The sequence below is a fragment of the Caretta caretta genome, chromosome 23 (assembly GCF_965140235.1).
Source record: "Caretta caretta isolate rCarCar2 chromosome 23, rCarCar1.hap1, whole genome shotgun sequence".
NCBI classification, from domain to species: domain Eukaryota; kingdom Metazoa; phylum Chordata; order Testudines; family Cheloniidae; genus Caretta; species Caretta caretta.
Genome location: NC_134228.1, coordinates 7737399 through 7751255, shown reverse-complemented (window position 1 = coordinate 7751255; position 13857 = coordinate 7737399). Strand labels below are relative to the sequence as shown.

The window sequence follows — 13857 nt, the reverse complement described above, 5'->3', positions numbered from 1 at the left end:
GAATTGGTTTCGAACGCCTCGGACCTTGGCTGGGGGGTGCACCTCGGCACCCTCCAGACCCAAGGTATAGGGTTCCCCTAGGAACTGATGCCACACATAAAAGTCAAAGAGCTCAGGGCGGTGCGCAGAGCATGTGCAGTCTTCCTACCACACCTGGCGGGCAGGGTGGTCAGAGTCCTCACGGACAACACAACCTCGATGTTTTACATCAACAGGCAAGGCAGAGCACAATCCTCGGCCCTCTGCCAAGAGGCACTCTGTCTCTGGGACTTCTGCATCGACCACAGAATTCATCTAAAGCATGTCACCTTTCGGGTGCCAGGAACATGCTAGCAGATCACCTAAGCAGGGACTTCTGCTCTCACTGCGAGTGGGTGCTCCACCCAGATGTAGCCGGCATGATCTTCCAGAGGTGGGAAGCTCCCCAAGTGGATTTGTTCGCTACCGGGCAGAACAGGAGGTGCCATAGGTTTTGCTCCAGAAGGGGGTCTGGGCAAAGGCTCCCTCTCTGATGCCTTCCTCCTGCTGTATGCATTCCCTTCAATTCTGCTCATCAGCAAGGTCCTAGCGAAAATCAAGAAGGACAAGGCACAGGTTATCATGATTGCCCCAGCGTGGCCTCGCCAGCACTCGTTCGGGATGCTATCAAGCTTTTCAGCGATTCCTCCCGGCCCCTGCTGAACCGACTGGACCTGTTGTCACAGGATCACAGCCGAATCCTGCACCCCAACCTCGCATCCCTCCACCTTACAGTATGGATGCTGTGTGGCTGAACCCAGATGAATGGGCCTGTTTGGAAGGGATCCAGCGGCCGAATGGGGCATCTCCCCTTTGCATTCTTCGGTGCAGTCGATCGTGGACTACCTGCTTCATTTAAGGAACCAGAGCCTGGCGCACTCCTCTATTGTGGTGCATCTGGCGGCCATTTCAGCCTTTCACCCGCCAATCCAGGGGCCAATCCAGGCTGTGTTCTCCCACGACATGATGGTCAGGTTCCTTAGAGGCCTCGAGAGACTCTTTCCTCAAGTCCGGTCCCCAGCCCCTCAGTGGGATCTCAACTTGGTTCTGTCCAGGCTCTCAGGCTCACCGCTTGAGTCTTTGGCTTCGTGCTCCCTGTCTCACCTATCGTGGAAGGTAGCTTTCCTGGTGGTGGGGGTGATGTCGGTCAGGCGAGTCTCGAAGCTGCGAGTTCTGACCTCAGAACCACCGCACACAGCCTTCTATAAGGACAAGGTCCAGCTCCAGCCCCACCCAGCCTTCCTTCCCAGGTGGTGTCCACTTTCCACATGAGCCAGGACATCTTCCTTCTGGTTTTCTGCCCTAAGCCCCATGAGGCTAGTGAAGAGAGGCGCCTTCATACTTTGGATGTAAGAAGGGCTCTGGCTTTCTACCTCGATCAGACAAAGCCTTTCCGTAAGTTGACTCAGCTTTTCTTCTCTACAGCTGATAGGATGAAGGCCCTGCTAGTGTCCACACTGAGGATTTCTAACGGATCACCTCTTGCATTCGGATCTGCTTCGAGGTGGCAGGAGTCCCTCCACCACCAATCATCAGAGTCCACTGTACCAGAGCACAGGCATCTTTGGCAGCTTTCTTGACACACTTCCCGATCCAGGACATCTGTTGAGCCATGACGTGGTCCTTGGTGCACACATTTATTGGCCACTACGCCATCGCTCAGCAGGCCAGGGACAACGCTGGGTTCAGCAGAGCCGTGTTGCAGTCTACACGTCCGTGAACTCCTACCCACCTCCGAGGGGTACTGCTTGGGAGTCACCTAAGATTGAATGGACATGAGCAATCACTCAAAAAAGAAAAGATGGTTACCTTTTCCGTAACTGGTGTTCTTTGAGATGTGTTGCTCATGTCCATTCCACATCCCGCCCTCCTTCCCCACTGTCGGAATTTCCGGCAAGAAGGAACTGAGGGTGGGGGGAGCTGGTGGCCCCTATATACCGCGGCATGTGCGCACCACTCTAGAGGCTGCCGGAGCCGGTCCCCTACGGCTACTGCTGTGGGAAAACCTTCCGGCACCGGTGCATGTGGCGAGCACACCCATACCTAAGGAGAATGGACATGAGCAACACGTTTCGAAGAACACCAGTTACAGAAAAGGTAACGGTCTGTCTTTTTTTTTTTTTAATAAACTTTCCTCAGTGGTCAGGCTTTCTAAACCTTTTATCATTTTTGTTGCTCTCTTCTGGACTCTCTCTTAGTGTGTTGCCCAAACCTGGACACTGTACTCCTGCTGAGGTCTCACCAGGTAGAGTGGGACAGTTACCTCCAGTGTCTTATATCAGACATTCCCGTTAATACACCCCAAACTGATAATAGCCTTTTTTGCAATTCGATCACATTGTTAGCTCTTGTTCAATTTGTGACCTACTATAACCCCCAGATCCTACGTACCCCTAGTACGACCATCTAAAGCTATTTATTTCCCATTTTGTAGTTGTGCGTTTTTTTCCTTCCTAAGCATTTTACTTTGCGCTTATTTTTATGGAATTTTGTCTTGTTGATTTCAGACCAATTCTCTAATTTGTCTGTCACTTTGAATTCTAATCCTGTCCTCCAAAGTGTTTCCAAACCCCTTCCAGCTTGCTGTCATCATTAGATTTTATAAGCATGCTCTCCACTCCATTAGCCAAGTCATTAATGAAAATGCTGAATAGTATCTGACCTAAGATAGACCCTCTGGGGGAAGAACATCACTAGATATGTCCTCCCACTTTGGCGGTGAACTACTCTTTGATTATGGTCTTTACACCACCTTTTAGTAATTTCATCTAGACCACATTTCCCTAGGTTGCTTATGAGAATGTCAGATGGCACTGTATCAAAAGCTTTACTTAAAATTAAATTGTCATTTATGTCATGCTTCCCACCTATCCACTAGACCATTAACCTTGTCAAAGGAGGAAATCAGGTTGATCTGGCATGATTTGTTCTTGACAAATCCATGTTGGCTATTACTTATCACCCGATTATCCTCTAGTTGCTTATAAATTGATTAATAATGTGTCCCCATATCTTTTCGGGTATCAAAGCTAGGCTGACAGGTCTGTAGTCATTCCTTTTTTAAAGATAGGTACTGACCTCTCACGTCGTCCTCACCCTGAATGGGCAGCCGGGGTGGTTATCGCACTCCCAGAGCTACTGAGCCCTTTCAGTGCTCTCTTTATGGTAGTGGGACCACTGGACTCTAATCCACCTGACATTAAGATGGTGTCACGGATCCACAGGATCTGTGCTGTGCCCAAACTTTTAAACAGAACTGGTGGTTCTTCAGTGTGCCAGACCCACAAGGGGTCCCAATCTTCCTTAAGGGCAGGCCACATGGCCCCATGCCTCTGAGACTGTCTCTGGGCTCCAGCTCTCCTGCTTCTCACCTTGAGTTCTGCCCAGCAAGTTCCACTGTGGTAGTCTCCTATTCTGAGACTTGTGCCCTCTTCTGGGACCAGTACACCTCAGCAGGATTTGCAGGGACACTAGGCAGCCTTTTCAAAACAGAGTGGGGTTTATTAGTCAACTGCCATACAGCGTCAGAAAGTCCTTAAGTTAGTAGAGAGAAGTACAAGCTAAGACAGAGTTCATACTGACGACATCTATCCAGCCAAGCTGCTCTAGAATCCATTTTGACTCACTCTTTCTGTCTGTCAGTCCCAGGGGAGAGCTCTGTGTCCTTCCAAAGGCCAGTTCTTAACACAGCCACCTGACACCTTTTGGTCCATTGTCCTCCTCCTGCAGGATCCCTACTGAGTTCAAAGGTCTGCCTGCTGGAGTTTCCCATTGTTAGGTATCAGTTATTCAGTCTTTAGGGTTCAGTTGTCTTTCCTTTGATATGGGTTGGTTTCAGCCAGTCCTTAGCAACCCATTCATATTGCCCCAGATAGTTACTTGACACAAGCACCTCATGTCTCCTCTTCTACCTCCGGAACATTTTAATCCTTCTGCACTCACTGGGTAGCAATTCAAGTATGTCACTTCCCGCATGAGAGAGTAGGTGAGTGGAAATAATATCTTTTATTGGTCCAATAAATATTACCTCACCCACCTTGTCTCTCGACTATCCTGGGACCAACACAGCTACAAGTACACTGCATACTTCCAAGCATATCAATTCCTAATATTATTACAGATGATTTCCACTTTGTCACAGATGGCCTTGGAAGGACCCAGCTAGGGTGACCAGATGTCCCGATTTTATATTTTGAGTCTTTTTCTTATATAGGCTCCTATTACACCCCCACCCTCTGTCCTGATTTTTCACACTTGCTGTCTGGTCACCCTAGGCCCAGCAATCTAGACCTTTTTGCTGGGCTCCCCCAGTTGTTCGATCCAGGTTGTGATGTTCTGAAGGACTCAATGTGCTATACATCTGCATCAAAGGTTTTATTAAAAAGGAAGTGTAGTTTAAACCCTGGTGGTTAGGAGCATATGCCATTCCTGTGTGATTTGTCATATACTGCAGATTGAGACATCACCAGAGGTGTTGCTTTAGAATATTACGCATGTGCTGTACACTGAGGTCACAAATAATGCATTTTAATAGTAGTTGCCCTTAAAAACTTTTCAGGAGGTTTTGTTACTAAATAAGATTATTAGGGTAACTGCCATACTCTATAGAGGTTTCCTATATTAAGTGGAAGAAATACTGCAAACACTGAGATTTGGTTTATCTAGGTAACTAATGATGATTAGTATAGTAACTCCTTGCTTAACATTGTAGTTATGTTCCTGAAAATTCTACTTTAAGTGAAACGATGTTAAGCAAATCCAATTTCCCCATAAGAATTAATGTAAATAGGGTTCCAGGGAAATTTTTTTCGCTACACAAAAGACTACGCACACACATACATATACGCAGTATAAGGTTTAAACAAACAATTCTGTACACAGCAATGATGATTGTGAAGCTTGGTTGAGGTGGTGAAGTCAGAGGGAGGAAGAGGGTGGGATATTTCCAAGGGAATGCCTTACTGCTAAACGATGAACTAGCGCTCCACTGAGCCCTCCAGGGTTAACACATTATTGTTAATGTAGCCTCACACTCTACAAGGCAGCAGGAATGGAGGAAGGGGAGACAGCATGGCAGAGAGAGACAGAGACATACACCCTGTGTGAGAGAGAGATGCGCATTGTCCCTTTAAGTACACTGACCCCACTCTAAGTACACTGCCCTTTTAAGTAGATCAACAAGTTGTGACGGCAGCTGCTGCCAGCAAGCTTCCTCGGTCCTGAGCCCTGTTGTCTCTTCCTCCCCCCTCCTCACCCCCCGCGCTCTATGGAGATGGAATAAAGAAGTGGGGAGCAGGGGGGAAGGGGGCACCCTGACATTAGCACCCTTCCCTCCCCCCTCCCGCACAGCAAGCAGGAGGCTCCCAGGAGCAGCTCCCAGACAGAGGGCAGGAGCAACACAGAGCAGTGGGGGGAGGGACAGCTGAACTGCCCAGCAGCTGTGAACAGGGAACTTAGGGGAGCAGGGAGCTGATGGGGGGGCTGCCGGTCCACCCTGGTTCCAAGCCCCCACCAGCTAGCTCCAAGGGGCTGCTCTTTCTGCAAGCAGTAGACAAAGCAGGCAGCTGCCAAACAACGTTATAAGGGAGCATTGCGCAACTTTAAGCAGAGCATGTTCTCTAATTGATCAGCAACAAAACAACGTTAACCAGGACAATGTTAAGTGAGGAGTTACACAGATGTAAAAATACAATACAGTGTTATGTTTTCTTAAGAGCTGTGCTCCAAGTTAGTGTGTGTATCTGAATTTAAATAAAATTGTAAAGGGAAATGTAGGGTACCTAGCTGGATGTCAGTTGTTGTTGAAATAGATCTTGAGAGCAGGTTTTACTAAACTCCTGTGGTAGATGATGTAGCCTTAGGCAAAGAGGCTGGGAGCTATTCCAACTCCATTCTGTGGTTTTATATAAGTTAGGGTAAAATAACATATGGAATATATTTATAAGGAAAATAAATCCTCCTGTCTCAGGACACAAGCCAGCCACTGACTGCTGGGGTTAGCAGCACGCTGCCTCTCTAGGGCTGGCTAGTCGATAGCTTTGGGTGATGGAGATTTTTGCAGCTTCCTCAAGAGCATCTGGTACTGAGCACTGTACAAGGAGGCCACAAGACTTCCGATCCTGTCTGGCAATTCCTATGATGTCTGACTTTGTGTTTGTTCTTTCTCACAGTTCCTCTGGGTCGATCTACATTGAGCTGAGGCTGTCTTGGGAAATGCCTGTGTAGCTTTATTCCCTTCCCACTCCACATGATTCAGAAGAACTTGGTCTGCAGTACAGAGGTTGTTGTTTTTTTTTTTCAAAACAATGTGATATTTCCTGCCCTAGACACTTTTTCCCACATTCTTGACTCTGCCCTACAAGAAAGGACTCTGATATTTTCAAGATGATTCAGGAAGGGAAGGAGAACAGATTGAAAATCTTACCAAAAGAGTGATTTCCCTACCTGATTCCAAGGTGAGCTCTGACACCTGATGGAAATGGCACTATTTTCTGACCTTCTGTAGACACTAACTGATGCATTTACATTTTTCTTTCTATGTTTCTCTGGAATTACCACTGTTACTGAGTAATTTGTAAGGAGAAGATATCCTCAATCCTGGAGAATGGGCATTGGACTATTCTATTGGACTATTCATTGGAATATTCTCCAATTCAAATGGGAGATTAAAAACCCAGAATCTCATGGTTCAGGCCTGGATTTGCTTTCCACACACTACAAGTGTCCAAGGTCTCTGAAGGCTAGTTTAAGAAAACTGTTTTCTAACCTGGAAACCTGCTAGCAGAATGGTTGCACATGATTGTGTCCCTGGGAAGAGTGGCACTGACAAGCTGTAGTCACCTGTTGAAAAACTTGTATCGCCAGACAAGCTGTCCAGGACAGGCTGCATCCACAGCCACAATGGTTATTTATTTTAAATTCCTTTTTTAGGTATATATTTATCATGAGCTTCAAAGTACTGAACAGGATTTAACTTAGAAAACAATGTAGAATTACTTTTAGTCTAACCTGCAACCTTTTTGGAACTTTACTCCTGGTTTGCAGAACTCTGCCAAAAAGCACCATCAGAAATACCTTCCCGTACAAACCCTATACAGAACACCACAATGACATAACTAGCTAGTGTGCTTGTGTGCACACAAACACGTTTGTGAGATCCACATTTCAGGGGGCTCCCTGCCTGTGATGCATTCAAGAGGCTAATGCCCTTGAGGCTCAGGTGAAATTCCTTACATTGTTGTGTGTCTTTTGGGGGAGAAGGAACCATCATGGCTGAGTCTATTCTAGTTTCCTAACTTTATAAGCTTAAAAGAGAAGGACAAATTACCCCCTTTAGCAAGGTTTTCTCAAAGCCATATAGTATGGAACTGACAGTGTGAGAAAGAGGGTGGGATGGGGCTGACTCAGTCATCTCCATTTGGGGATTCATCTAGCAATCTAATACTGAGCCAGAGGCAAATATGCAGTAGAAGTAGTTGGATCCTCTACATTTTATTATATTAAAGGAAGTCTAGGATCACCTGGTTTGTTTAAGTTACTGCCCTCTTTCTGTTTTGAATTTTCCAACTCCTTTGTATTTGGCTGAGGAAAGATTCAGGGGACATGTTACACCATTAAAAGATGAACAGGAATTTGACTTTTCATGAATGTGTAAGTAGCTTTCATTTAGCTGGTCAGTGGGCCTTTTGATTCAGTGTAAAATCTTGCTTTAGAGAATATTTGTCCCTTTTACCAAAGGTTTTTTGGAATGAATTTTCAGTTCTGCAGTGGAACATGCTCCATTCTATAAATTGCGCTTAATACAGAGATTCCCAGAGGCTGTCACACCTTTGATAGGATGAATATACCATTAGAGGTGCTTTTCCTTTACTCTTCTTGCCAAGGGAAGGAATCTGGTTGCTCTGGAAAAGGTGTTCAATTTTCTCAGGGAGGGTTCTCTCTCAATGTCCCAGGGCTTGCGAGATTCTGCTGGCCGAGCACTCTGGTATAGAGAGTGTGGAATGGGTCATTGTTTTAGTCTGCAAAGTCTCACTGCAACATACCACACCTTGCACAAAGCATGACACCCAAAGAGGCCATTATTCTGAAGCCACTATTACAATGAAAGCCAGAATTGCCAGAGTGCAAATCACCTCACTGATAATCCAGATGAATGGAATGCCTGCCCCTGTACCCACAGCCAGAGAGAGGAGCTGGCCTGTTAGGGAGGAACCAGCAGTTCCAAGGCAGCATTGAGGTGTTGGGCAGAAGGCTTCAATATAGCACATGCAAGAGGAACAATCAAGGAAGGGAAACAAAGTTATGCAGCAAACCTTTTTTTATCATGTAGCAAGGCCTGTTAGGGTAAATGATATGGGTCATAAGAGATTGAGCCATCTATATCCTTGAGTTGGAGAGGAAGGAAGACTCGGTAGGTTAAATTAGGTCTTGAATTACCATTTGGCTCAAATCCACGAGGAATGGCAGACACACACACCTTCCCACCCGCCCCAAAAAATTGCTATCGGAAGATAAATATTCCTGTATATGTGGATTACTGCTCTGCTGTGAAGAGAAATCTCGGAAGGAAACTATGGTACTAATCTGTAATTTAACAAATTTATTGTATAAACTAACCAGAGAAACAGCCTAGAGAGGGGGCTGTTGGGTAGAACTTAAGTTTTTTTTTGTTTTTTTTTTTTCTCCTTAAGTGCAATAAATCTATCAGGGAGCTGTGAGGGCACTTCGCTGCATGGGAATCAAGGCTGGAGATGCAGAAATTTTAGCTCTTCATGCACTGAAACTGAATCACATTAGGAATTTGCTGCATTAACACTACATACAAAGGATGGTGATTTATTTGCTAATGTTTGTCATTTCTTTCTGTTGTGTATTTTTGTTAACACTGTTTTCTATTAAATGAAAACTGCATTTGTCACTGACTCCTCCTGTCTGTTTGGTACCTACAAATGACACTTGTTTTGTCCACGGCAAAGAAGAGAATGTGAGATTTCAATAGATCTGAAGCAATTCCCTTTCCAAAGGAGCTCTGCAGAGCTAGTGCTACCATCCACTACCCCAGCGAAAAGAGCTGTTAAGAAAACCAGACAGTGGTTTGAAGTTCTGCATCATACCTATTGGTGTGAGCTTGATAGGGAAGTCTCAGTCCAGTGGCTCAGACGCTGAAATCCTTGTCTCCTCTCCCAGATATTCCTGTTCAGAATCTACTTGCCCTTCTGCTTTTCTCTTTTATGTGTAAAATACCTGTCAGGCAAACCCCTGTAGAGCTACATGAGGATCTTCAGTAGGACTATCAGCAGCCCTTATTAAAGCACAGAAATCTAGATTCAGTAGTTAAGAATAAGGATCTGAGTTGAACCCTCTGCTCAGCCTTCCGGCAGGTGTTTTCACTGCCGTGTTTCCTGAAGCAGAGCAGAACCCACTCTGGCACATCAGACGGTCTAACTGCCCTTGGTTGCGGTGTGTGCATCTCCTGTTAATGTTACTCGATATGCACTGAAATGAGGCCATGACATGTCAGTCATACTGTAGGCACCATATTAGAAACCTTTTGCAGGTGTCTTACAGGGCATGTGCAGCAGCTGCTTTTCAAAACTTCACTGTCCCCCTGAGACTCTTTAAAATGGCAAAAGCATCTTGTCTGGTATCCTATTTCTGAAATGGCCACGATGCGTATTGCAAAGCAGTCTGTGGCAGTGGGAAAACTGCCTTGTGTGTTCTTGGACCTTGTGTGATGTGATGTTTTAAACTCCCAGATAGGGGAACACTGACCAGATTGTCGATGCTGAAACTGAACATCCCTGGAACTTTGGATAGAGCAGGGATCTCACTAGCTTAGCGATGCTTCCCTCAGAAGCTGAATTTTCAGATGTGGGGGGCCTAAAGTTAAGCACCTGAATCCATGCTGGGAACCTAATGTAAACATGATCAGATTAGCTTCTATTGACTTGAGAGAAGTTGAGGGTGTGTAGGCCCTCTGAAAAGCAGGGCACTCTTACTTAGCTGCTTCACTTAAGACACCTTGGTCTGAAAATACTGGACATTGAGCCCAGTCCTGGGTCATCCCCTACTAGATCCTTCCCATACCTCATCAAACTCTTCTACTCCTGCTGCTTGTCAATGTGGAAAGTAGAGATCTTTCTGAAAGACACCTTGATTTTAAATTGAAAGCACTTCATCAAAAGAACAAATCCAGTGGGGCACCAAGAGCTACCATGTTTGAATGGGGCCTGTGTCTCAGACTTCCATCAGATTGACACATTTCTGCCCTTTCAATCAGAGTCTGAAAATGAGAGCAGGAAAATAAATGGACTTATCTGAGCCTGCCAGGGTGCGCTGTGCCATGGACAAATAGACTATTACACAGAACCTTTTCCCCAGGGTAAAAAGTAACACTGCTCTAAAAGGGAGAGGGGCCACAGCCTGTATCAGCAGTCCTGATAATGCAACAAAGAAATTGCCCCCACTGAACCTTCTATCTTTTATAACTAAGCAAATAGAGAGAATCCATGACACACAACTTTCAGCTAACCAGGTACTCTTCTTCTGTGCTTAGAACTCCGACTGAATGGGAGTGTTACCTCTGCCCAGAGCCTGGTGGCAAAGAGACTTGCTCCTGATCACCTCCTTTCTCACTGACCAGTTGCCTCACGTGGATGGTTTTTAGGTACCAAAAGACTTGGAAAGACCATGTAACCTGCCTTTAACTGAATGTTGACATCTCCTGTAAACCAGCACTTGGGTATTAAAGAGTTAATATATTTCATTTCAATTTTATTAGAAAGGCTGGTATCAGGCCAGTACTTGCTTTGTTATCAAACCCTAGAGAACTATGATGTGTTTTACCGCATTTATGGATTTCTTGTAATACTCTTGGTTGAAATAAAGGGTTTCCTAATTTAGTCTGGGATTGTCTATGGTAAATTCCCTTCCCATTTTCAAAAAGGACCACTTTGCAGGTTGACTGGCCCAGACTTCTAACGTCCTCTCTCTTTCCTTTCCTCTCTTCACCCACCTCTGCGTGAGAGTTCTAATGGTGCCTGCAGCTGGGGAGCCCCCCGCCCCTAGAAAGGAAGAAGATAAGGAAATGGGTGAGAATCCCACTGCCCAGAGGTTATTGACACAGAGGGCAAGTCCTTCAAAAGCAAGGGAGATGGGCTTACTAGTGCCCTTTGAGGGGGTGGACCAACATGCAGCCTTGGGGGGGATATTGATACAACTGCCGTGGCCCTCCCCCGCCAGAGCGCCAAACACTTCCTAAAGGTGAGGCTGTATCATCACCCCTGTTTTACAACAGACAGGGACTGGCTTCCCCAAGGCCACACCAAGAGTTGTTTGCAGAGCCAGATCCTGCCTCTTCTCCCTACCATGCCGACACGTCTACCTTAGGAGCCCCATCCCTCGGCACTCCAGGGAAGGCACAGAGGGGGCTGTCGATGTTGGTGCTACATCATAAAACTATCTATGTGCTGTGCACACAGGAGCTGGTCCCGTGACAGGCTCGGCAGCCTCCGCTCTCTTTTGTAGATCACATGGATGGAGGGCAGTCGGATAGGTCCCTGAAGAGGAACGTCTGGCTGTGGCCCATGCAGAAAGGGGCTCTAGCATTGTACTGAAGAGTTACACCCTCTACCACGTATCAGGGGGTAGCCGTGTTAGTCTGTATCCACAAATACAACAAGGAGTCCGGTGGCACCTTTAAAGACTAACAGATTTATTTGAGCATAAGCTTTCATGGGTAAAAACCTCACTTATTCAGATGCATGGAGTGAAAATTACAGAAGCAGACATAAATATATGGACACATGAAGAGAAGGGAGTTACCTCACAAGTGGAGAACCAGTGTTGACGGGGCCAATTCGATCAGGGTGGATGTAGTCCACTCCCAACAATAGATGAGGAAGTGTCAATTCCAGGAGAGGCAAAGCTGCTTCTTTAATGAGACAGCTGCTCCCAGTCCCTATTCAAGCCCAAATTAATGGTGTTAAATTTGCAAATGCATTTTAGTTCTGCTGTTTCTCTTTGAAGTCTGTTTCTGAAGTTTTTTTGTTCAGGTATAGCTACTTTCAAATCTGTTACAGAATGTCCAGGAAGATTGAAGTGTTCTCCCACCGGCTTTTGTGTGTTACCGTTCCTGATGTCCGATTTGTGTCCATTTATTCTTTTACATAGGGACTGTCCGGTTTGGCCAACGTACATGGCAGAGGGGCATTGCTGGGACACGATGGCATATATAACATTAGTAGACATGCAGGTGAATGAGCCTCTGATGGTGTGGCTGATGTGGTTGGGTCCTCTGATGGTGTCACTAGAGTAGATATGGGGACAGAGTAGGCAACGAGGTTTGCTACAGGGATCGGTTCCTGCGTTCGTATTTCTGTGGTGTGGTGTGTAGTTGCTGGTGAGTATTTGCTTCAGGTTGGGGGGCTGTCTGTAAGCGAGGACTGGCCTATCTCCCAAGGTCTGTGAGAGATTGTTTTCCAGGATAGGTTGTAGATTGTTGATGATGTGCTGGAGAGGTTTTAGCTGGGGGCTGTACGTGATGGTGTTCTGTTGTTTTCCTTGTTGGGCCTGTCCTGTAGTAGGTGATTTCTGGGTACCCGTCTCGCTCTGTCAATCTGTTTCCTCACTTCCCCAGGTGGGTATTGTAGTTTTAAGAACGCTTGATAAAGATCTTGTAGGTGTTTGTCTCTGTCTGAGGGATTGGAGCAAATTTGGTTGTATCTTAGGGCTTGGCTGTAGACAATAGATCCTGTGATGTGTCCTGGATGGAAGCTGGAGGCATGTGGGTAAGTATAGTGGTCAGTAGGTTTCCAGTATAGGGTGGTGTTTATGTGACCATTGCTTATTAGCACTGTAGTGTCCAGGAAGTGGATCTCTTGTGTGGACTGGTCCAGGCTGAGGTTGATGGTGGGGTGGAAATTGTTGAAATCCAGGTGGAATTTGTCAAGGGCCTCCTTCCCATGGGTCCATACGATGAAGATGTCATCAATGTAGCGCAAGTAGAGGAGGGGCGCTAGGGGATGAGAGCTGAGGAAGCGTTGCTCTAAGTCAGCCATAAAGATGGTGGCATACAGTGGGGCCATGCGGGTACCCATAGCCGTGCCACTGACCCTCTACCATGTCTTTCTTGAAATGTGGGCACTTAGGTAAGTGGTGGTTTGATTTGTTGAATACTCAGGCTTCCCTTTCACAGCTAATTTGCACATACTGTCCCTTAGACAGGTCACTGCATACAGATCTGTGCAGGAAGAGGTTAGATCTGCCCCTGACTGTCTTGGTATCCAGCCCTCCACCTCCAATCTGTCCCCTACAGTTGGGGCTTGTGGGTGTCAGGCACTGGGTGGCGAGACCCTTGAGCAAGTGGGCTTTAGCAGCGGGCTATTTCCACCCACTTTAAGGCCTCTCTATGCTGCCAGAGCAGGGTAAAGTCCTTGAAGTATAATGATTGTTTGTTGGACTGGGACCAAACAGGCCTGCGTGCCCCTACCTTAGCCCGACTGCCCTATGTGACAGGGTCGGGCCAGATAGCTCCAGGAGAGTGATCCTATTGGGATCCGCCCACCCACTACTAGAGGACCTCCCCCAGCCTAAGGGGAGTATCCACAGGACATCCACAGTATCCAAGCGAGTACGGGGGACAACTAAAGATAAAACAGGGACAGGAGTGAGGTCATAGGGCTAAACGAAGAGAACTTGATGGGGAGTATAGCTAGGTGTTTACACTCTCCCATGTAAAATGGAGATGCAAATGAACCCTTCTAAGAAACAGCTGCTGGAATCTATTGTATTGAGTTAACGTTACAGAGGGGGCTGGCTGCGACTTTGCTTTTGGGTTAG

The 13857-nt window shown here is 46.4% G+C and overlaps 1 protein-coding gene across 1 annotated transcript in view; it reads left to right on the top strand.

The window, feature by feature from the left end:
- The window catches only part of PPP1R37 (protein phosphatase 1 regulatory subunit 37), a 174447-nt gene extending 163528 nt beyond the window's left edge, over positions 1 to 10919 (top strand). Inside the window, exon 13 of the mRNA XM_048834331.2 lies at positions 6189 to 10919. The gene's annotated coding sequence lies outside the window, so the exon portion shown is untranslated. The remainder of the gene's footprint in view (positions 1 to 6188) is intronic.
- Positions 10920 to 13857: the final 2938 nt, after the last annotated feature.